We start from the raw sequence: 22737 nt of genomic DNA on the forward strand, positions 1-22737 counted from the left end.
TTGTTTCCTCCCTCTTACTTACATGCAGTGTAAGGGCTCATCTTTCTTTTACACTACTAGAATGTCTGCTGAACTTGTTTCCTCCCTCTTACTTACATGCAGTGTAAGGGCTCATCTTTCTTTTACACTACTAGAATGTCTGCTGAACTAGTTTCCACCCTTACTTACATGCAGTGTAAGGGCTCATCTTTCTTTTACACTACTAGAATGTCTGCTGAACTTGTTTCCTCCCTCTTACTTACATGCAGTGTAAGGGGTCATCTTTCTTTTACACTACTAGAATGTCTGCTGAACTTGTTTCCTCCCTCTTACTTACATGCAGTGTAAGGGGTCATCTTTCTTTTACACTACTAGAATGTCTGCTGAACTTGTTTCCTCCCTCTTACTTACATGCAGTGTAAGGGGTCATCTTTCTTTTACACTACTAGAATGTCTGCTGATCTTGTTTCCTCCCTCTTACTTACATGCAGTGTAAGGGGTCATCTTTCTTTTACACTACTAGAATGTCTGCTGAACTTGTTTCCTCCCTCTTACTTACATGCAGTGTAAGGGCTCATCTTTCTTTTACACTACTAGAATGTCTGCTGAACTTGTTTCCTCCCTCTTACTTACATGCAGTGTAAGGGGTCATCTTTCTTTTACACTACTAGAATGTCTGCTGAATTTCTCTCAGTCATAAAAAGTCAGAACAGATAACCATCTACCATTATTTTTATAATCTGGAGTTTCACTGTCAAGTTATATAATCAGGTTTTCCCCAATCTGAAACAGGGAAATCTAATAGCAAAGAAAAAGGTTTGGTTTATTTGTATAAAGTGATTATAAATATAGAATGTAACATCTTTATAAAGCCTCGATGTTGGCAATTCTGATCTGTGACAGTAGATTTAGTAAAGCAAACAGGATTAGGAACCAGTTGGACAATAAATGCAGCCAGGGATAGGTAGTGGAGTATCTTTCCCTAAATATTAGGCAGCAGTATTGTTACAGCAGAATACGGTTCTGAGATAACCGATCACCCAGCTCTGTTTATAATAAACATAAAAATGTCAGCAAATTATGGACCTAGAATTACATCATTATTAGTTTCTACAATATGCCTTTATTAAAACGTAACAGGATATACTGTACAAAAAATAATACCTAACATACTGTACATACTACAAGGAGCACACTTCTGTAACAATGATGGTTAATGCTCAGTAACAACACATTTTTCAACTATATATATATATGACATATCTTATTGTATTTAGAACTGTAAAGTACAAAATAATAGCCTATGATAATGTGTAGACCCAGATACATACCTTCACCAACCACCGTCATATGCCTGAAAGTACCTGCCACATGCCTGGATAAGATGTTTGATTATAACGCGTGTTGTTTAACCAGCAGCAAGATCATGTGGCTCTCATATATTTGTGTTATCACAGGGGTGAAGTCTAATCTCTGGCAGAATGATGCATTATGGGTAAATCTCTCTGGCACCACAAATGGTTAAATCCCAGTATGATTTAATCTGCAGTGGACTTTGGCCCTTACATAACACACTATAGCGACTAGTGACTCTGACCAGTGCAAATGGCCATATATATTTATGATTCAAATTCTGTTTATGATGTAAGAGCCCCAACTGAGAGAAGTAAAGGCTCATTCATGAGAAACATTTTCCAAGTCGTTGATAGACCTTGAATACAAGTTGCATAGTATATAATGGATAATATACCACTGGTGTGAATTATAAGAATATTACAGCCCACTGAGGAGTTTGGGCTACACACCATAGAAAACAAGCTGCCTTATCTGGTTATACATGTTTGGTTTGAGATTTAATCAGCTTTAGAAAACACATGTACTTTGTAATTACCACAAAGACCATTCATCCCACCCAGCGGCTGCAGCAGTATATTTATCAGACAATGGCTGGGTAATAACACAGGGCTATCAAAGTCTAATGCTGCCTCTGTGTGTGTGCGGGCGGTCTGCAGACATCTTTCCATCGACTGTGCAGCACAGCCAATGCGATTATGTCTGAACGACGCGGTTCACAGACAGATCGTCTGTACACACTGGCCGATGGCCAGCAGATATATTGGCCGATCAATTGATCGGCCAACATATCGGCCAGTGTGTATCCAGCATTAGTGTAATTTAGTCAGATAGGTTTCTCCTCACCAGAACTTTAAATAATGGGAAAAATTTTTACATTTACACTATATTGCTACTGATTATATCATACACTTAGTTAATTAATCAGCTATTGATGAATTCTTACAATCTAGTATAAAGCAAACTCTGCATTTAAAGCAACATTCCCATAATGAGTTATTGGTGTAAAGATAAATGAGAATTTACTGTACAAATATCGCAATGAGGATACGTTCAGTATCCCAACACAGGGGATGCCAGCGCTAAGAATACTGACACCGACATCCTGAAGGAAAGTAGTGGGGTTGGGGAGATGGTTAGAGTTAGGCACTAGGGGGAGGGTTAGGCACTGTCTGCAACACTGCACGTTGCAGTCTAATCTCAGTGACAGGGTATACGTAAAGGTGGGTACATACCTGTGCAGCACAGCCAATACGATGTGTCTGTGAATGACGCGGTTCACAGACATATCGCCTGTACACACTGGCCGACGGCCAGCAGATATATTGGCCAATCAATTGATCGGCCAGTGTGTACCCAACATAACAGTTCAGTTTCAATGGCATGTTAGGTAAAGGCCACTAACCCTAAAATAGAATGTACAGTAAGTACCATTCCCGGAAATACATGTAAACGTTGACATACTGTGACAGATCTTCAAATCTTAAAAATGTAAATAGTTTCCTTATGAGTAAAATATTGCTGCTGACAGTATTTATTTCTACTCATGTATGTACTTTTTCATTTGGAACTGCTTCAATAAAGAAGTTTAAGTAAAAAAATAAATGTTATTTGATGTGCAGCTTAGTACAAGCTATTGCTGTCTGTTACAATCCATGTTAGGCTGGGGACAGGCAGGCTGTAGTGTCCTTCAATGGGATTACGAACAGGAAGTCTGTTACGTGTAGGATAACATCTCAGGTTAAATGACTTTAAAAGCCAAATGATTGAAGTTCATTTGGAAATGCCAGTAGCAATCCCATGAAGCATTGAAAGCTAATTAGTAATTCTCCTGATCGTGTTTATTTAATATGACAGTACAGTAATAAGTGCTCCTTATAGTGACTCATGTACGGAAGTGGGTAAAATAAAAATGAGTACATACATAAATTACAATTATTGGGAGTGACCCTCTTTGGTGTATTGCAAGCATAAGCATCCTGGCCCAGGGCACCCAGCATGCAAGCCTGGCGTGGCCGGCAAACAGCATGATCTGTTGCATATACACCCATCAGCCATAACATTAAAACCACCTGCCTAATATTGTGTAGGTACCCCTTGTGCTGCCAAAACAGCTCTGAGCCATCGAGTCATGGACTCCATAAGACATCTGAAGGTGTCCTGTGGTATCTGGCACCAAGACGTTACCAGCAAATCCTTTAACTCCTCAAACTTGTTTTCCCAACACATCCCACAGATGCTTGATCGAATTGAGATCTGTGGAATTTAGAGTCAACACCTTGAACTCTTTGTCATGTTCCTAAACTCATTCCTGAACAAGTTTTGCAGTTCAGCAGGGCACACATCCCGCCGAAAGATGCCACTGCCATCAGGGAATAACGTTGTCATGAAGGGGTGTACTTGGTCTGCAACAATGTTTAGGTAGGCGGTGTCAAAGTAATATCCCCATGAATGCCAGGACCCAGGGTTTCCCAGCAGGACATTGCCCAGAGCACTGCCTCCGCGATTGTCTTCTTCCCACAGTGCATCTTAGTGCCATCTCTTCCCCAGGCAAACGATGCACACACACCTGGCCGTACACACAGTGTAAAAGAAATGTGATTCATCAGACCAGGCCACCTTCTTACATTGCTACATGGTCCTGTTCTGACACACATGTGCCCATTGTAGGTGCTTGTGTGTGGTTGATAGGCATCAGCATTGGCACACTGGCCGGTCTGCGGCTACGCAGCAAGCTGCAATGCACTGTGTGTTCTGACACCTTTCTATCAAAGCCAACATAGACTTTTTCTGCAATATCTGCAACAGCAGCTCTTCTGTGGTATATGATCAGACGGGTTAGCCTTCGCTCCCCACGTGAATCAATGAGTCTTGGCGCTGGTTCACTGGTTGTCCATCCTTGGTAGTAACTAACCACTGCATACCTTGAACACTGCCGTTATGGAGATTCTCTGATCCGGTCGTCTAGCCATCACAATTTGGCCCTTCTCAAAGTCAATCAAATCCTTATGCTTGCCCATTTGTCTTGCTTCCAACACATCATCTTCAAGAACTGAATTTTCACTTGCTGTCTAGTATAGAAATCCCCTAGACCAGGGTTGGGGAACCTTTTTTCTGCCGAGGGCCATTGTGATATATGTAACATTATTTGCAGGCCTGGTGCAGGCCATGCCCCCTCAGTGCGACGCCACACGGGGCGGGGACATAATTGCCAGTGATTATAGCAATGCCTGGAGCATCCGGAGGATGCTCCGGGGAGCTGTAAGGGCAGCGGTGTGACCATCTCAAGCATCCTAAGGACGCTCCAGGCGGCACTGCTGCATAGATTCTGGCTGCAAGGTGCCATTATAGACACCCTGCTATCCAGGCTAGCAAAAAAAAGCTCAGTGGGCCAGACCAAATGATTCCGGGTGCCTTATACGCCCCCCAGGCCTGAGGTTCCCCATCCCTGCCCTAGACAGATGCCATTGTAACATATTAATCAGTGTTATTCACTTCACTGATCAGTTGTTTTGATGGTATTGCTGATTGGTGTATAACTCCTGTTGTTATATAGGTGTATGTTCAACACAACACTTAGGGCAGCTCAGTTACCCCCCTTGGACACCACTGATGACAGAGAGGGTGACTGAACCCAGAGATATATCAGCACATTGGCAAGAGTTATTCTAGGGATCACCAAACGAAGATCCCTTATCAATATTCCAAATGCATATGGGAATGGCATATAGGAATTTATACAGATTAAAAAAATATCAATATTAACATAATTTTTAATAATAATCAATATGCATGTGTAGTGGCAATCTGCACTACGTCTCGTTCAGGACTGCTGCTCTGAGGCAGCATATAGGCCTGACCAAACTGTGGTACTCCAGCTGTTGTGAAAATACAAGTCCCAACATGTTTTACCAGCTGAGTGGTGGGATGGTATGCTGGGACTTGTAGTTTCACAACAGCTGGAGAGCCATAGGTTGTCCAGGTCTTGGCTTCTTTTATAGACTTTCAGCCTCCCAGAGAGCCATACAGCACCAAACAGATACAGTAGAGAAGTGGGGAAGCAAAAAGCAGTTGAATGGCTGGAAATATATATATATATATATATATATATATTAGTCCACAGACCGGCACTCCACAGGCTATACATACTCATAAATGGCTCTGGTGCCCTCCTATAGGGTAACATCAGCGTGTCCCAAATACAGATCCAGGAAGGCGGCACTCAAGAGACTTGAAATGTACAAAAACTCCAGTTTTATTGATCAACGTTTCGGAAGACGTACATATGTCAGTGTCTTGAGAAAGGTGGTATGTCCTCCGAAACGTCGATCAATAAAACTGGAGTTTTTCTACATTTCAAGTCTCTGAGTGCCGCCTTCCTGGATATATATTTGTGTGTAAAGGCAGAATCTATTCAAATGATAAATATCACGCACATCGGCTAACATATTACACCTTAGCAGGGCTGAAATATCAATAAAAGCGATCAACAAATATCAGTGCCTGTCCCCTGAGTTATTCCTGGCATGTTACCTGGTACACATACACAATGCAAAATGTCAACACTGTCACATTTCATATGTTGGATGTGTGTGATGCATTTGGGGGAAGAACATGCAGGCAGGTTACCAGAAGAGGGTGACAGCTTCTACAACACACAGACACAAGGAATATCCGAACTATGACACTGACATGAAACATTAGAATATAAGAGCCTGGCCATGATACAAGTAAAGTATGTATCACACAGAAACATGACATATATAAGGCCCCAACTATAACACATGCAGCGTCTCAGCCACTCAGAAACATGTAATAACATACGTGTAACATGACAACAGACTGACTACAACATGTGATGCCAGAGCAGATAGGACAGGACCTGTGTGGACCTCTAGGACACAGGGGAAGACAATGCACAGCATAGGGTGACACCTCTAGAACGTGCTATTGGGTTGTCTGCCCGTGAGTATGTGTATCGGGATGTAACTTACCGCCTCCGTTTCTCATGTCCCCGCCGCCAGCAGCCCCGCCGGTGTCTCCGGTCTCTGCCAAGGGCCGCCTAACAAGCAGCAGTCATAGCCAATCTCTCTCCGATCGGCCGATCCGTCTCCTCGGTGCCTGATTACTCAGCCTGCAGGAGACCGTGCTTGCGTGCCGCGCCTCGCTCTCACCGTGCACGGCGTTGATTGGCTAAGATGCAGAGTGCTTCTGTATCCTTTCCTTCCTTTCACTAAGGGCCAGGATGTGAGTGATAGCTGCAGACTGCAGAGACTAGTGTGCTACGATTTCTTATGATGGAGAAAGGATGGAGGCAATTTCTTCTGAATAAATGATCCTTTCCACCCAGACACATACCTTAACCTAGTCCTAATCCCATCTAAACTTCAGGATGGAGACCTCCCCCCCACTCCCAAACTTGATGCCCTCTATTCAGAAAAAAATAGACACTAAACCTGATCCCATCTGCCCATAACACTCTACAGACCCCCTATTCTGCTCCCTCTCACACAGTGCAGAGTCATTACCTCCACTGAGTACAGAATACAGACCCCAACCTAAATCCCCTCTATACACAACAGGATAGAGACATATGATCCTGACACTATCCATACAGAACAGAATACACATACACAACCTTTTCCCCTCTACTCTAAAAAGAATACAGACCGGATCCCCTCCATTAAGTACAGAATACAGACAACCAACCTTATCCCCTCTGCATAGAATGAATACAGAGCTCAACCGGATCCCCCCACCAAGAACGTAATACATATACCCTACCGGAAAGCCCTATACTCAGAAAAGAATACAGACCATCGAGTTGATCCCTTCCACTGCGCACAGAATACAATCCCACTTTTTCCAGAACCAACCTAATTCCATGAACCCTAAACAGAATACAGATCTCAAACTGATCCCCTCCACTCAGTAAATAATACAACCCATTCCCCTCTACCCAGAACAGAATACAGGGCCTGATTCAGAGCCGCTCGTAAGCGGCCGCTCGTTTGCTCCGAGCAATGTTCGCACATCTGCGCATGCGTATGGGTAGTAATGTGCATGCGCCAACCAGTCATTGCAGTCGGAAATCAAGCGCTCGCAAAATAGCGAGTGCCTGCTAATTTGAGTGACAGGATGAGGCGTTTGTGGGTGGTAACAGGGGAAGGTGCTTGAAAACGGGGAATGGTGATCCGAACGCAGGCGTGCCAAAAGGTCAAAACGGGCGTTTTAAGGGTGTGTATAATTAACACTTTTTCTGAACGAGCGAGCGCAAATAGCATCCGGCTCTGAATCAGGCCCACAGTCGGAACCTGCTCCCCCTCACTTAGTGCAGAATGTCCAGTCTGATTTCCTCCACTGATACTGCCCTGTCTGTTCAGAATACAGATCACAAACCTGATGCTCTCCACCAAGAACAGAATATAGATTCACATATGATCCCGTACACCCAATACTGGATACATACCCAAAAGGCTCCCCTACAGTATAGTATATAGACCTTAGTGTGATTTACTCTACTGAGAACAGAATACAGACTCCCACCTCATCCCATCTACCTAGAACCAAATGCAGACCACAACAGACCCCCTCTATCCAGAAGAGAATACAGACCCCCAAATAATCTTCTCTACCCCAACCTGATCCTTCCACCTAGCACAGATTCCAGAGCCCCAGCACTTTGGAATCCATTGCAGAGTAAGTGACAGGTTGTTAGCGTTTGGGGGGGTGACAGGGGGATGGTCTGAAAAACCCAGGCGTGTCTGCCCGTTTGAACGCCATTACGTGGGCCTGCATAAATTAGCCACAGAGTGTCAGATAAGCTCCTAAGGCTGGACAAGATAGGCAACGATGTTACCGATATTTGCGCAGCTATGTGTCGTTGCACGCAGAGAAGAAGGCGTCTTTATGCTCGGGTGATCTTTGCAAACATTAGCATATATTTGTAGCTATGTTGTGTACAAGATCGCACCTGCGATCACATTATTATCCTTCCCTGAATCAGGACCTAAGTTCATTAGCAGACAATTACTGCAGAGTTCAAAATTAAGACAATGGCCCTGATTCAGAAATGGACGCAATGCGATGTTTTCGCAAATGTCCGATGTTTTTTCTACTGCGCATGCATAGGAGTCGCACTGCGCAGGTGCCGCAATGGTCTGGCAATGGTGGTCGCAGAGTGGATTTATTCACAAAGTGATTGACAGTCAGGGGCTGGTAACGGGAGGTGGTAAGTCAAACGCAGCATGTCGTGACCGTTTTGGGGGCGTGACACAGCCTGCGATGTGATCCCATACACAGGTATTATGTCTTCAGCGTCTTAGTTTTGTCGGCCTTTCTACGCAGCCATAGGGTTGTTTAGAAGTCGGATGATCGACTGCAGTGAATCTGTTGGTAGTGTTCTTGAACGCAAGCATCAGACCTGAGACGCCGCTAGTAAGAGTGTCAATACAATTTCCAGCTGCTACAACATATTTTCGCACAGCGTCTGCGTATATGTGATCGCTGCAGCTCCAGCATTTACGTCCATCTCTGAATCAGGCCCAAAGTACAGAATACATCCCCCTAAATGGTCCCCTCCACCCAGTATAAAATACATAGCCCAACCAGGGGCAAAATGTAATAGGGTCAGAGTTTAGAAAATATGCCAGTACAGAGCTATACCTGCACATTGATAAAACTCACCTTATGCAAACTCGCATGTTTCTCACACCCCCGCAACTCGCAATGATAAAACACGCATCCAGAAGTTTTCTCACGCATCCACGTATTCTCACGCATCCACGTATTTTCTCCACCAGGATCGGCTCAACAGAGCCTGGTGCTGGTTCTTAAAATACAGGGGAACCCTATGCATTTTTCCCCATTTTTCAACAGAGCCAGGGGCTGGTTATGCTTGTGGGGGATGGGGGAGCCGAGTTGATTCTGTAAAAAATATTGTCTTTTATTGAAGAACTATAGATCCCAGCAAGCCTCCCCTGCATTTTGGTACTTGGAGAACCACAATTACCAGAATGCATGGCATTAAGGGCTCACTGGTACCTCTAGTTCACCTGCAAAATAAATATTTAAAACAACCACAAAACACACACGTATCTCCCGGCCGTTCCGGGAGAGTAGGCAAGTGTCACGATCTGGTGCAAGAGTTCCTCTGTGGAGGACGGTGAGCCGGGGGGTTCGGATGACTAGGGAACAAGAAGGTGAGTGACAGCTAGGTCTCCCTATTGCGGCCAAACCCAGGTTTGGCTAGACCTGCCCAGAGGCGCGGAGTCTAACCCACTTGGTGGTCTTCACCAGTGACTCCAGTCAGGGTTTTGCTGCACCAAGTGGGCAGGTCGCGGCCCTCTGGACAGGTACCTGGGATTGGTAGAAAGACCGGATCTAGATTAAATGAATAGTATATAAACTAATACTGGAATACTAAAGATGAGCTGGATACTTGAATATTGGAGATTCTCAGAATACTTGAAGACTGGAAATGCACTGGACACGAACACTGGATATGGACTAAATACTTGAACACTGGTGATGAACGAAATACTTGAACACTGGTGATGAACTTAAGACTTTAGAGATCCTAGTCACAGGCTTGCTTGAAAACAGGGAAATGCTCTGGGAACTGCAACAGATTCAGGTGCTGATTTGCACAGAGAGAAGTGGAGACAGGCATGTACTGGGGATTGCTATAGATCCAGCTGAGAGCTAACTAGAAATTAGCAGGAAACCTGACACCTCAGTAACACAGGGAAGCTGCAGCAGAGCTAGCAGCACACTACAAGACACACAGGAAAAATAACATAAAACACTGGAGTTCTGAGAGAAAGAGAGCTAAAGTCTCAGACTGAGCAATAGCATGGAAGCTAATACAAGAAATAATGGAGAATAAGGGAATAACACAGAGCAACACTGGTGACTATCACAGTCACTGGAACAGCGAAGTTGAACAGCAGTTTTCTGTTCCTGGAGTAAGACTAAAATACCCCTGGGTAGCTGGTCATCGAATCAGAGGATCAGCTGAGTGACCACAGGACTAATGTTACTTGTTTACCCGTAGAGCAACATTTCAACATACATTTACAAAGACACTGACACTGTCCATGATATCCAGGGGCCATATCAATTTTCAACATTTGAGTCTTTTTGTATAATGTATCATCAATTATTTGCAAGATGCCACAAAAGTCAGCAGTGCTGGACAGTCACTTACAAATCATTCAACATACATTAGCACATAAAGCATACCTCCCAACATTTAGTCATCCTGGGGAGGGGCAGTTTGGGCGCCGAAGGCGTGCGCGCCCAAAAAGGGGGTGTGGCATCTGGAAAATGGGCTTAGCCTATGGAAACGGGGTGGAGCCTCACAGCTGTCCCCGTTTTCGTAACTATGGGGGCGTACCCAGCACTCCCCAGGCTCACCCTACACGAGTGAACACATGCCATGTGCATGCGCACGGCATCTGTTCTCCTGCACACCCGCTGCTCTGCTATGCAGAGCAGTGGTTTGTGCTACCCCCAACTTCCCCCCTGCCACGGGACACTGCGGCCCGGGGGTGGGACAGTCCCAGAAAAACGGGACTGTCCCGCTGGATGCGGGACAGTTGGGAGGTATGCATGATATCTAAAGTGTCTTGGAAATGTGCTGGGCATCCCTGGTGGTGACTGGGAGGTGGCTATTCAGATGTAGTGAATGTACAGGATGTACATTGAGATGTACTGAATTATGGACATGTTGCAGGTGTGTCTCAGAAGTGCTTGTGAACTCAGATGCTTAATCGCTTGCATTGGAGGCCATACTCTGACAGAGAATCTGCACCTAGCATATGGTATAAGTAAGTTTCGATGATGTGTCTGATGGCAACGTCTAAGGACGCAACAAGCGGGATTGTTGCATCTAAAGAGGCGCAAAGTGGGCGTCTCAGTCCTTGCTTGTATACCGGGGGAAGGGCTGATACTAGCATTAACATAAAGTCGCAGACTACAGCAGAAGACTCTAAAGTGGTCATCGCAGCTCTGAGTCTGCCTCTATGTACCAACTGTGCCATTATGCTATGCACAGTACATATGCAGTCTTTTCATGTCCTGTAGCACTCTATGGAGCCTTTTTACTATAGGGCAAATATTGCTGGTGGTAAACCCTAACAGTGGTGACATTTCCCAGTTGATAGCTTCCCTTTGCATGGGGAAGTCTGTTTAACAAGCATTGGGCAGTACGACATTTATTCTGTTATCACCATACTATCCAAGGGGCATATTCATTATGTAACAGTAACACTCACAAGTTCCGAAAAACTCAGGGGAGAATTGTAACTATATCAGTGATATCTCCTGCTTTATACAGAATGACCCTGACACGTACAATTTACAAAAGTACTTGCGTACCCTCAAGATTAGGCCGGGAGCCTCCTGAAAATCTCGCCCCCCCGGAAAGGCAGGCAAGTCCTAGTTAATTTTATGAACACTAGTGGTGCCCTAGGTAATGTTATGCCCCATAGTAGTGCCCTAGTTCACATTATACCACACAGTGCCCCTTATGCCACACAGTGCTTAATGAGGCAATCCAGGAACCTGGTAGACAGCTTTCTGACCTGGTGCAATTGAGTCAGACGACAGAGGTGGGCCCCTAAGCCTCTGGGTCCCATAGCAATGGCACTTCCTGCACCCACTATAGCTACACCCATGTTGGAGATTAGTATAACTAAAAATACTTTATTTGCTTATGAAGTGGGTGGGAGGCAGGGAAAAGCAGAGAAGTGGTGGTGGGGTGGGGAGGGAGATTGGGTGGTTCCGACCAGGATGGAGACTTATGCAGTTTAGGAAGTGTTCATGAGAATTGTGTCACCGTTGCTGCCATAGATTGTGGCAACAGGGGTGGGCCAAAAAGATGCATATTGAGGGACCATGGTGACACAAATTTCCCACTTTCCCCACTAGTGAACTGGGTCGCATATGGGAGGCTGATCTACTCTCTCGGTAATGCAGGGGAACTCCAGGAAGATTGGAAAATTTCCTGACATTCGGAAAGATTAGGCAAATATTTCATCTATTTTTTTTTTATTTAGTTCTTTTCCACATTAGTTCTACTGTCTGTTATTGAGACTGGTAGATAGCTTACGTATAAGCACATTTGCAAATGACTGGTTCAACAAAGTGGCAAGTTAACTCTTACTTTTCTGGGTAAGTATTGTCGAGGCAGCTGAACATTGTTCAGCTGATATTTATTTGTTAAATTGCAATAATAAGTTATTAAGGTGGCCAATGACTGGTGAACACTCACCTTTTCATTCCCATTCCCAGTCCTTTCCCCCCCAACTGTCCAACGTTTGGCGGGACAGTTCTACTTTTCGGGCACTATCCTGCCGTGCGCATGCCCCCAGCGTGAGAAAAATGGGGGCTTGTTGCAAGGCCACAACCCTTTTTCAGGTGCACGCCGATGGTATGCTCAGGAGGTCCAGCTTCCATATTCCCATATGTTGGGAGGTATGCCTAAAGCCATACTTGCCTACTTTTGGAAAAGCATTTCATGGAGATTATGAAAGCAACACCTATGGGCGCGTGTTACAGTGGACGTGTACTGCTACATCTGAGAGGCATGTCATAAACCTGACTTACATCCAAATGTAAATGAGCCCAAAAGCAGTTAGTAAGATCTATTTGTTGATGAAAACACACTTAATACTGTTCAGAAAATGCATAGGGATCATTGTGCCTTATAACCAATGCAGGGAAATGATACTAATGATCCCATTTGAATGTATATATCTCTGTTTTTTTTTAAATATAACCGCTACATAATGGAGGTAAGGTGCAATCAGGGAGATTACTAGACTCTTCAGGGAAACAGGGAGATTGCTGCTATTTCAGGGAGTCTCCCTGACAATGAGGGAGAGTTGGCAAGTATGGCTAAAGCTGGGTAAACACTTCAGGACACGGTCCTATCCTGGTTCTCTATTACAAAATCAAATTGCTCTCTTAGAATTTGCTACTCTATATCCACCTCCTTTATCTATCCAGAATATGCATATACTTCACACTATTGCAACTCTTTTCTTACTGGTCTTCCCCATACCAAACTTTCATTAATTTATTTTGAATGCAATGGATAGAGAAAATTTCCTCAAAAGAGGGCGAGACTTAGCAGTTTACATTTTTTCCAACAAGGCACCAGACCACTTACCACTGTTACCTAAACATACGGAGTTCCATCTCTCTGCCGCAGCTCTGAAGTGTGGCCACGTGACCAGAATCTGCTCTCAGCCCTTCAACAGTTGTTAAACTTTTCTGCGGTAAAATCTTAAAGCTCCAACTTATTGTACAAACAGAATGTCTGTGAGGTGTTGCTGCCCTCATGAGGTGTTCAGTGATTATTGCATCTACGTTTACATTTTTGTAAGATTCTGACAAGCCAATCTTGCATGCAGAGACTGATTATTGAACTTTGCAATGGAAGACACTTTTCTTCTTCAGGGTCCATAGGGCTCCACAGGTAGACATGGGGGTGTAGGTGGGACCTGGAGGACCGGACACCAACAGCAAAGCTTTTCAATCCCAGGATGCTCCCTTTATAAAGAGACTCCCTTTATACACCACCCACAGCCTGAGGGCACTTCAGTTTCGTTGGTGTCCGGCGGGAGCTGGACCACCATTATAACGGGGTGCTTTATGCAACCTAAGCTGCCTAGTGCTGCCAACCCATCACCCCTCCGTGGCGCTGTGACTCCAAGCCTGTGCTAAGTACTCCCAGCGGGGCTCCAAAGGGGACTAGCTAGCAGGCTCCCCGGACCCCCAGACTGCATCCCGGAATCCAGGGGACAGGCAAAGGTGGAACTCCATTCGCGGGGAACCCCGTAATAGTGGAGTCTTACCTCAGGAGACAGACCGGAGGCACTGATGTCGACACTGGCTCGCCCACTACTCCACTACAATAACATACTGGCACAGAGGCATATTATTAAGATCAGGGGACCCGGTGGTTAATGTCAGCCAGGGGAAAAGGTGCTCTCCCTGTAGCCCCTCCCCCAACTCAGGGCGCCGTTCCACTATTGGTCCTGGTGTTCCCTGGGCTGCTCCTCCCTCACTCTCCACCCCCTCAGAGATGCATGGTAGCCATTTTAGGCAATCAGTCTCCGGGAATCGCTGAGTCCAGTCTCCCTGTTTACCTACCAGCCACTGTGGTCTGTGTAGTTGATAATAGTGCCCATTGCAGAAATGTAATATTCCTTTCTGATTTGTATGTGATTTGTGCTAGCGCTAATCTCTGTTTTATTTCTATACTGTCAGTTATATCTATCCCATTCTTTCACTATACCCTGTCATACTAAGGTATAGAGGGTTATTATACCTCACATTTGTGAGGGCTATCACATACTTCTTACCGCGTTGCACACTGCATTGTGCCATATCTAACGTGGTTGCACGCTCCCTGGTATCATATGTAGTGCTACTGCACACTAACTTATGCCATATATAGCACTGTCACTCCAGGGAGGCCACCAGTAGCGCAGTTGCACACTATATTGTGCAATATATACACATGTATATATACGTATATTGCGCTGTTGCACATTACCTTGTGCCATTTATAGCGTTGTTGCATACTACATGCTATCATTTTTAGCGCTGTTGCATACTACATGGTGCCATATTTAGCGCTGATTCATATGATATTGAGTCATATATAGCGCGTTTGCACACTACATTATGCCATACTGCAGGGTGTTCACTACCGTGTATGATTACTATGGCTGGCAGAGGAAAGAATAATAAACAGCCTCAGGATCCTGCCCCTATTCTGTTGTCCTGTAAAACCTGCTCAGCGGGTTTGGCCCCAGGGGAACTTTATTCAGGATGGGCTTTGCACTAATTGTTACACAGCCCCATGTCCCTCAGCCCCAGTGTCTCTCACTCAGGACCCTCCCTGGGCGGCCTTTTCACAGATGCTGAAAAAAATTACGGAACCGAGAGCGGTCCCCGTAGTGGCTCCCCCTATGGGATGGCCACAGCAGGTACTCCCTGCAAATCCTTTGCCTCCTCCATGGGTAGACATGATGTCTACATCAGTACAGAGTTTGGCCACTACCTCTACAGCCTTGCAGCAAATGCTACACAAGGAAAAGCCTTTACCTACTAAACCCTCTAAACGTGCTCTGTTTTCTTCCCAGTCCACTCAGTTATCTGATTCAATTTCTGACATATCATCTGGGGACGCAGAAGACGCAGACCTCTCTCACTCTGACTCCGTCTCTGGAGAAGAGGAGCCACCCTCTAAGCTAGATATACTTGGTCTTGTCAGAGCTGTAAAATCCATTTTGCAAATAGAAGTGGATAAACCCGCTCCTAAGAAAAAGAATACACTTTTTAAATGACAAAAGGTAGTTTTACCAGAGTTCCCTCAATCAAACCAGCTATCTGATAACATGAGTGAAGCATGGATCATGCCTGGTAAAAGGTTTAAAATTCCAAAACTATTCAGTTCATGTTACCCTCTTCCAGCTATTGATTGCACTAAATGGGGAGTTCCCCCAGCAGTGGATTCTCATGTAACTCGTTTGGTTAAAAATGCCACCTTACCCATTCATACTGCTACCTCCTTGAAGGAGACTACAGATAGACGTATAGAAGCTTGTCATAAATCTATTTACTCTCTTACAGGAGCTATTACTCGTCCTGCTAGTGCTACGGCCTGGGTGGCGAAAGCCATAGAGAGTTGGGCAGAAACCCTAAACACTTCCCACTGATGCTTCAAGAGTGCAACTCTCTAATGTACAGTATCTCACATTAGGGATGCAGCCTCCTACTTAGGTGAGGCAGCTATGGATATGGCTCTCCTGGCCTCTAGGATATCTGCCACTTTGGTAGTGGTGCACCGTATCATTTGGCTCTGTTCCTGGAAAGCAGATTCAGACTCAAAACGGGCTCTGGAATCTCTCCCTTATTTGGGGAACATCCTATTTGGTCCAGAGCTAGATAAAATCGTGACCACCTTGGTGGCTAACAAGATAACGTTCCTGCACTCTGCATATAATACAAAGCCTTGGCCATCATCCTTTCGGTCCTTTTGCCCTCAAGGAAAGCCAAAGGTCAGTCTTTTCCACGCACCAGGCGTCAGCCAAGGCCTCCAAGCCTACGGCCAAACAGGCCTGGGCTACTAGACATCCACCAGCCAAGTCTACGGACAAGCCTGCAGCCTGACAGGGAGGGCCTCTCCCTGGGGTATCCCAGGATGGGAGTCCTACTTCTTCAATTTGCATCGGTTTGGCATCAAACCACGTCGGATGCCTGGTAAGAGAAGAAGTCTCCCATGGATACGCGCTCTCCTTCAAGAGGCAACCCCCCCAACAGGTCTTTTGCACAGGACCTCCATCGGACTCAACAAAGGCCCTACTGCTCCACAAAGCCATTCAGTCCTTACTGAATTCAGGAGTAATAATCCGGGTCCCCTCCTCCCAACGGGGCAAGTGCTATTGTTCTACCCTTTTCTTAGTTCAGAAGCCCATTGGGTCTCATCGGCCTATCCTCAATCTCAGATCTCTGAACAAGTTTATCAGGGTGCCCACGTTTTGTATGAAAACTCTCCGTTTTATTATCCTAGCTATGGAGCCTGGGGATTTCATGGTGTCTCTGGACATTCAGGACGCTTACCTACATGTATCACTAGCGCCTTCTCATCAACAATATCTTCGATTTGCTATACCACAGCACCATTACCAATTTCAGGCTCTACCATTTGGCCTCTCAACGGCCTCTGAGGTCCTTACTAAGATCATGGCAGTTACGGTGGCTTCTCTTCATCGTCAAGGGTTCAGACTGCTCCCATAATTGGATGATCTTTTGCTGTTGGCAAGCTCCCCAGAGACTTTTCAACGCCACCTGCAGATAACCATTACCTTTCTGCAAATGCACGGTTGGCTGATCAACTGGAAGAAGTCTTCCCTGACACCTTCTCAAAGGATGGTACATTTGGGAGCCCTCCTAGACTCTCGAGTTCAGAGAATATTCCTGACGACAGACAAGATTTCAATACTACAGTACAGACAATGCAGGCTGCTTCACAATCACAGAGTGTCGATTCACTCTGCAATTCAGGCCTTGGGATCAATGGTATCCACCTTCGACATGGTGGAGTTCGCCCAGTTTCACTCCAAGCCCTTGCAACACCTGATCCTCTCCAGGTGAAACCTCCCCCCAAAGGTTTGCCTGTCCCTACTCTGGTGGCTACAGACTCCCCATTTGAACCAAGTTCGTTCCTTTTGGATCCCAGACTGGGCTCTCCTCACCACGGACACAAGCCACCAAGGGTGGGGCGCAGTGATCGGCCAACACTCCTTCCAGGGCTGATGGTCCCCAGTCGAGACAATGTTGCCAATCAACATCCTGGAACTTCAAGCCAACTACAGAGCTCTCATTCTGGCTCAGAATATTCAGAAAAACAGGCTAGTACAAGTACAGTCCAACAACCCCACGGCTGTGGCCTACCTCACTCATCAAGGGGACATGCGAAGTCAATCAGCAATGACAGGGGTGTCCCGCTTTCTCACATGGTTTGTAAAACTCAAATACTTGATTTAAAGCACAGTCCCTTACTACATGTGCACTTTATACACGTTATGTAGCTGTTATATAATGTTGAAAATAAAGAAACATCAAAGCTGTCTCTTCTCAGCACTTCACACATAGATGTTGCTTTCCCGGAGTCGCTGACATGCTGTTCAAAAGTAAGCAAGTATGATATGAATACAAATGTAACAACATAACATCCCAGGATCGTGTGGGCTCCTGTATTGTGTTGAGGAGTTTGTGCTATACCTCTCCCCTGCTCTATCTTGAAGAAGTGGTCTCCATTATAATATTTCTCAGAAGAATAAGAAACCACCTTAAGGTTACTCCTCCAATGTTTTGGCAGGAAACCCAAATCCGATGCACATCACTTGGATCAATCTTATGCCTCAAACTCCATGTCATCATCAATAACAGAGACTGATTCTCAAATCCAAGTAGTCACGAGCAATCGGATTGAACTAGCTGTCTTTTGGGAGAGCCTGTTCGACTATTAAGCGAGTCCCTTACCCAAGAAGAGAAAAGTCTGGACATTACCGTGCAGAGCTGTGGAAATCCTTCTGTAAGATAAGTATTTTTGCAGTAACTGGAGGCCTGGTGTAAATGTAAATGGTGCTGATGACATACACAGTACTATATAGCCACTTCTCACCCCAACAACTGGTATTCATTCACCACCATTGCGGCTATATTATATAAACTAACACCCATACATTCAGAATTCTTATTTCTCTTTTCCTTTTAGATAACTGATCGAAAGAAGGTTCTCATTGAATTTTTAAAGGGATAAACAATGGATATTGGGATGTTTGTATTGTATTACATAAATTTTTTTTATCAATTAGAAAGGTGAGATGGTTGTAGAGCTACAGTACTTTTGCGAATGAGTACTACAGTACTCATTCCCAATGACAGTAAACAAAAGGCTTGATACAGTAAGTACATGTCATAATACAGATTTACAGACATGATGGAAACCCTCAGCCAAGGTGGACATAGGGGAATTTGGAGAAGAGGATAGAGGTTGGGTGTAGGGGAGAGCCCTTCAGATGTTGATCATAAGACATTGAGACCTTAAGGTGCATACACACGTAAAGACTTTCTGTCCAACCATCCAACTAGTTGGTTGGAGTGAAAATCTGGTAAGGTATGAAAGCAAATGACAATCAGCAATTTGCTCCCAAATGCCGGAAAATGGACAAAAACTGTTGTTTGAACAAATTGTTTAGCTCAAACATTTAATAAACTTGTCTGACGACCATTTTCCTCTGTGTTCTGGCATTTAGGAGCAAATTGCTGATCATCATTTACTCCCATACGTTACCAGATTTCCATTCCAACCAATCAACTAGTTGGATAGTTGGACAGAAAATCTTTACGTGTGTCCCCAGCCTTAGAGTGAGTGACCATACTTTACAGAAAGATTAATGCTTGTCATGTGTTTCATTGGATGTATATATGGTAGTCTGTTTAATACTGTTAAGAAAATTGTAGCTCTAACTGGCAGATGACAGCACCAATGACATGTTGTAATAGTTTAGTTTAACAGCGAATCGCCTTGGGAACAGCAAGAGTGAGCTAGAAGCAGAGCCATAACTAGACATTTTGGTGCCCTGTGCCAGAAAGAGCATTGGCGCCGCCCCCTCCCCATTTTTCAAACAGGGACATAAGACACGCACCCGAAAAAGGTCCATGGCCTCATGGGGAAGAGCCAGGGAAGAGATAGGGGAGGCCAGTAGATGCTGGGGATAAAAGAAAATAAAGCTACAAGTGAGAATGATGATAAACAGAAAATTGACAGACCCAAACAGCACCCCCTGCCCTGCGGTGCCCTGTGCCATGGCACAGGTCGCACCACCCTAGTTACGGCCCTGGTGAGAAGTACTTTGGGGTTAGGGGGAGGATAGTTTGGAGGATTGTATGAATTAAATCTTTTACCTGAACCAAAAATTAACATACAGTAGATTTGGACAAGTTTGGTTTAACTGGAACAAAGTGGCAGTAATTTTGCGTGAATTCACACTGCGAATGCTCAGAAATGGGCACACAGAAGTACGAGCATTGCAGTCGTATACATTTCAATTGTATCATGACATAAAATCGAAGAAGTGGTGCTGGCTTGTAATGGGGTGGACAGAAGCCTGTTTGGAGGCATATCTTTTGCACCAAATAACATAGCAACAAAATGCTGTTAGATATTCACATAGACTATTAATTTGCAGCATTCACGGTAGTCCTTTATGTTAATAGTATTTTGCTGTTGGTGTTTAACGAGACTCTTGATACACAATTTTCAGCTTCTTAGACTGTTTCAATTCACTGTTGCTGCAAAAAGGCGTAAAGCTGCGTCCACAAGAGTCCAATCTTAGGAACGAGATGGAGAGATAGCCAGGGAGTAATACAAGAAAAAACAAAGGGGGAGGGAGGAGTACATTAGCATCAAAATAATAGAAACACATTAAGATTATTAACATAGTAGCTGTTGCCCGCGGCTTTGCACAAGATTAATTTATTACCAGTTATTTATATAGTGCACACATATTCCGCAGCGCTTTACAGAGAATATTTGTCCATTCACATCAGTCCCTGCCCCAGTGGAGCTTACACTCTATATTCCCTATCACATGTACAGGCACACACTCATACAAACTAGGATTGATTTTTGTTGGGAGCCAATTAACCTACCAGTTTATTTTTGGAGAGATGGCCCAAAGCACCTCTCCCCCCACCCCTTATCGGCCATGCGCATGGGACCACACCTATCTCTTGCATTGATGATATCAATAAATTTTGTTTTTGTTATTGCTCAGCTTAAACTTGACTTGTCGAGAAACATAGTGCAGGTTGTTTCTTGGAGTTAGTTGAGTAGTTTTTGTGCCAACGTGTAATAAACAAACAGATACAACTTTCTTATAAGTATAGATAAATAAGGCATGCTGCAAGTCACCAAGTTGTGAATAAACAGCCTACTTCCTAATTTCACAAATATTGGGCCTATTATTTACTAAAAATCAGGAATACTTTGGGGACCATGTGACAAACTAACAACATTTTTTGCGGATCCTACTCTCAGTGGTACTTATGCTAGAAGTCTGTATTTAATAACCACATTTTTTCACATATGTTGGTGTAATTAATTGAAGAAAAACTACAGCTCACTTTCAAAAAGAAGCAAACATTTAATTTACTCTCTTGCTTTTTCTACTCAGAATTATTGACACAAACAGAATCAAAAGTTAATTGATGTGTTTTTTTCTTACTGTAGGTCCTTCACATAAGTATCAGCCGCCAACGCAAACACAACAGGATAAACAAGATGTTCTAATCTTTATTCCAGAAGACACTCCTGTTGATGAAACATTGGGTGAGAGTGTGGCACATTAAACTAACCAACCAACATAATCACAAGCGGCCCCCCATCCACAGCCACAAGCCCCCAGCAATAACCACAAGCAGCCCCCCAGCCATAACCAACCCCCCACAACAACCACAAGCTGACCAAGGGACAATAGGTATGGCTGCTTGCAAGACTTCTGTAATTTACAATTTAATTTTATGGTGGATCAAAAGAAACAATTCACCCATTTTAATTGCAATTAACAAAAAAAATCATTGTACAGGTTGAGTCTCCCATATCCACATATTTCGAAATACGGAATATTTTTAGCATGACTGAGATAGTGAAACAATTGCTTTTTGATGGTTCAATGTACACATTCTTTGTTTAAGGTACCAAATTATTAAAAATAAAGTATAAAATTACCTTCAGGCTTTGTGTATAAGGTTTATATGAAACATAAGTTAATTTCATGTATGTACACAAACTTAGGGCCTGATTCAGAGCCGTTCGCTATTTGCGGTCGTTCGTTCAAAAACAAGGGGTGGCTATTCAAATGATCCATTCGCAAATTGCAGTCTGTTCACACCTCTAAGTTTGAACGAGCGAGCAAAACATACGCTCGTTTATTTGTTAAAAACGCCCCCTGGCCGCTCGCACCATACGTCATGTCCGCTATTTATTAGATTAATCGAGTACATCGACCAGCGTATGAACTGCTCGCTATTCTTGTGGTTGGTTTTTGCTACCACAATCTTGCGAGCAGTTCTGGCTATAAAATAACCCAGTGACGTGGTCAATGACGCTGCTGTATTAATTATGCACACCCATAAAACGCCCGTTTTGACCTTTAAGCACGCCTGCGTTCGGATCTCCACTCCCCATTTTCAAGCACCTTCCCCTGTTACCACCCACATACGCCTCATTCTGTCACTCAAAATAGCAGGCATTCGCTATATTGCGAGCACATGAATTTCGGCCGCACTGACTGGTGCGCGCATGCGTATAACGATCCGTACGCATGCGCAGATGTGCGAACATCGCTCGGAACGAGCGTACTGCCGCTAGCGAGTGGCTCTGAATGAGGGCCTTAGTTTGAGCCACAAAATTATTAAAAATATTGTATAAAATTGACTAAAATTTGTATAAGGTGTATATAAAGGTACATACACACGTAACGATTTCTTGAACGATTTGTCTATAACGACGCCGTTATCGTTAAATCATTCAAAAAAATCATTCAGTTTATGAGTTATAACAATGAACGATAATCACAAATGCGCACTCCCATTTGTAGTTATCGTTCATCGTCCATTTCAGACTGTCCAACATGACGATTTTGATTAAGGGAAGGAACATTATTTGTTCATCGTTCAAAAAATCGTTCATTACACTTCAAAAAAACGTTCACTTTTTAAAGGGAAAATCTGACAGAATATCTGACAGAAAATCGTTGGTTACAAAATCGTTACGTGTGTATGCACCTTAAAACATAAATGCTTTCTGTGTTTAGA

At 44.2% G+C, this 22737-nt stretch overlaps 1 protein-coding gene across 2 annotated transcripts in view; it reads right to left on the minus strand.

Annotated features, from left to right (window-relative positions):
- TEX2 (testis expressed 2) overlaps positions 1-6455 on the minus strand; it is an 86913-nt gene extending 80458 nt beyond the window's left edge. For both annotated transcript variants that reach the window (XM_088468582.1, XM_088468581.1), the window contains exon 1: positions 6327-6455. The gene's annotated coding sequence lies outside the window, so the exon portion shown is untranslated. The remainder of the gene's footprint in view (positions 1-6326) is intronic.
- Between the last annotated feature and the right edge of the window lie 16282 nt (positions 6456-22737).

Source organism: Taudactylus pleione, unplaced genomic scaffold (assembly GCF_031769625.1).
Source record: "Taudactylus pleione unplaced genomic scaffold, aTauple2 ptg000012l, whole genome shotgun sequence".
NCBI lineage: Eukaryota > Metazoa > Chordata > Amphibia > Anura > Myobatrachidae > Taudactylus > Taudactylus pleione.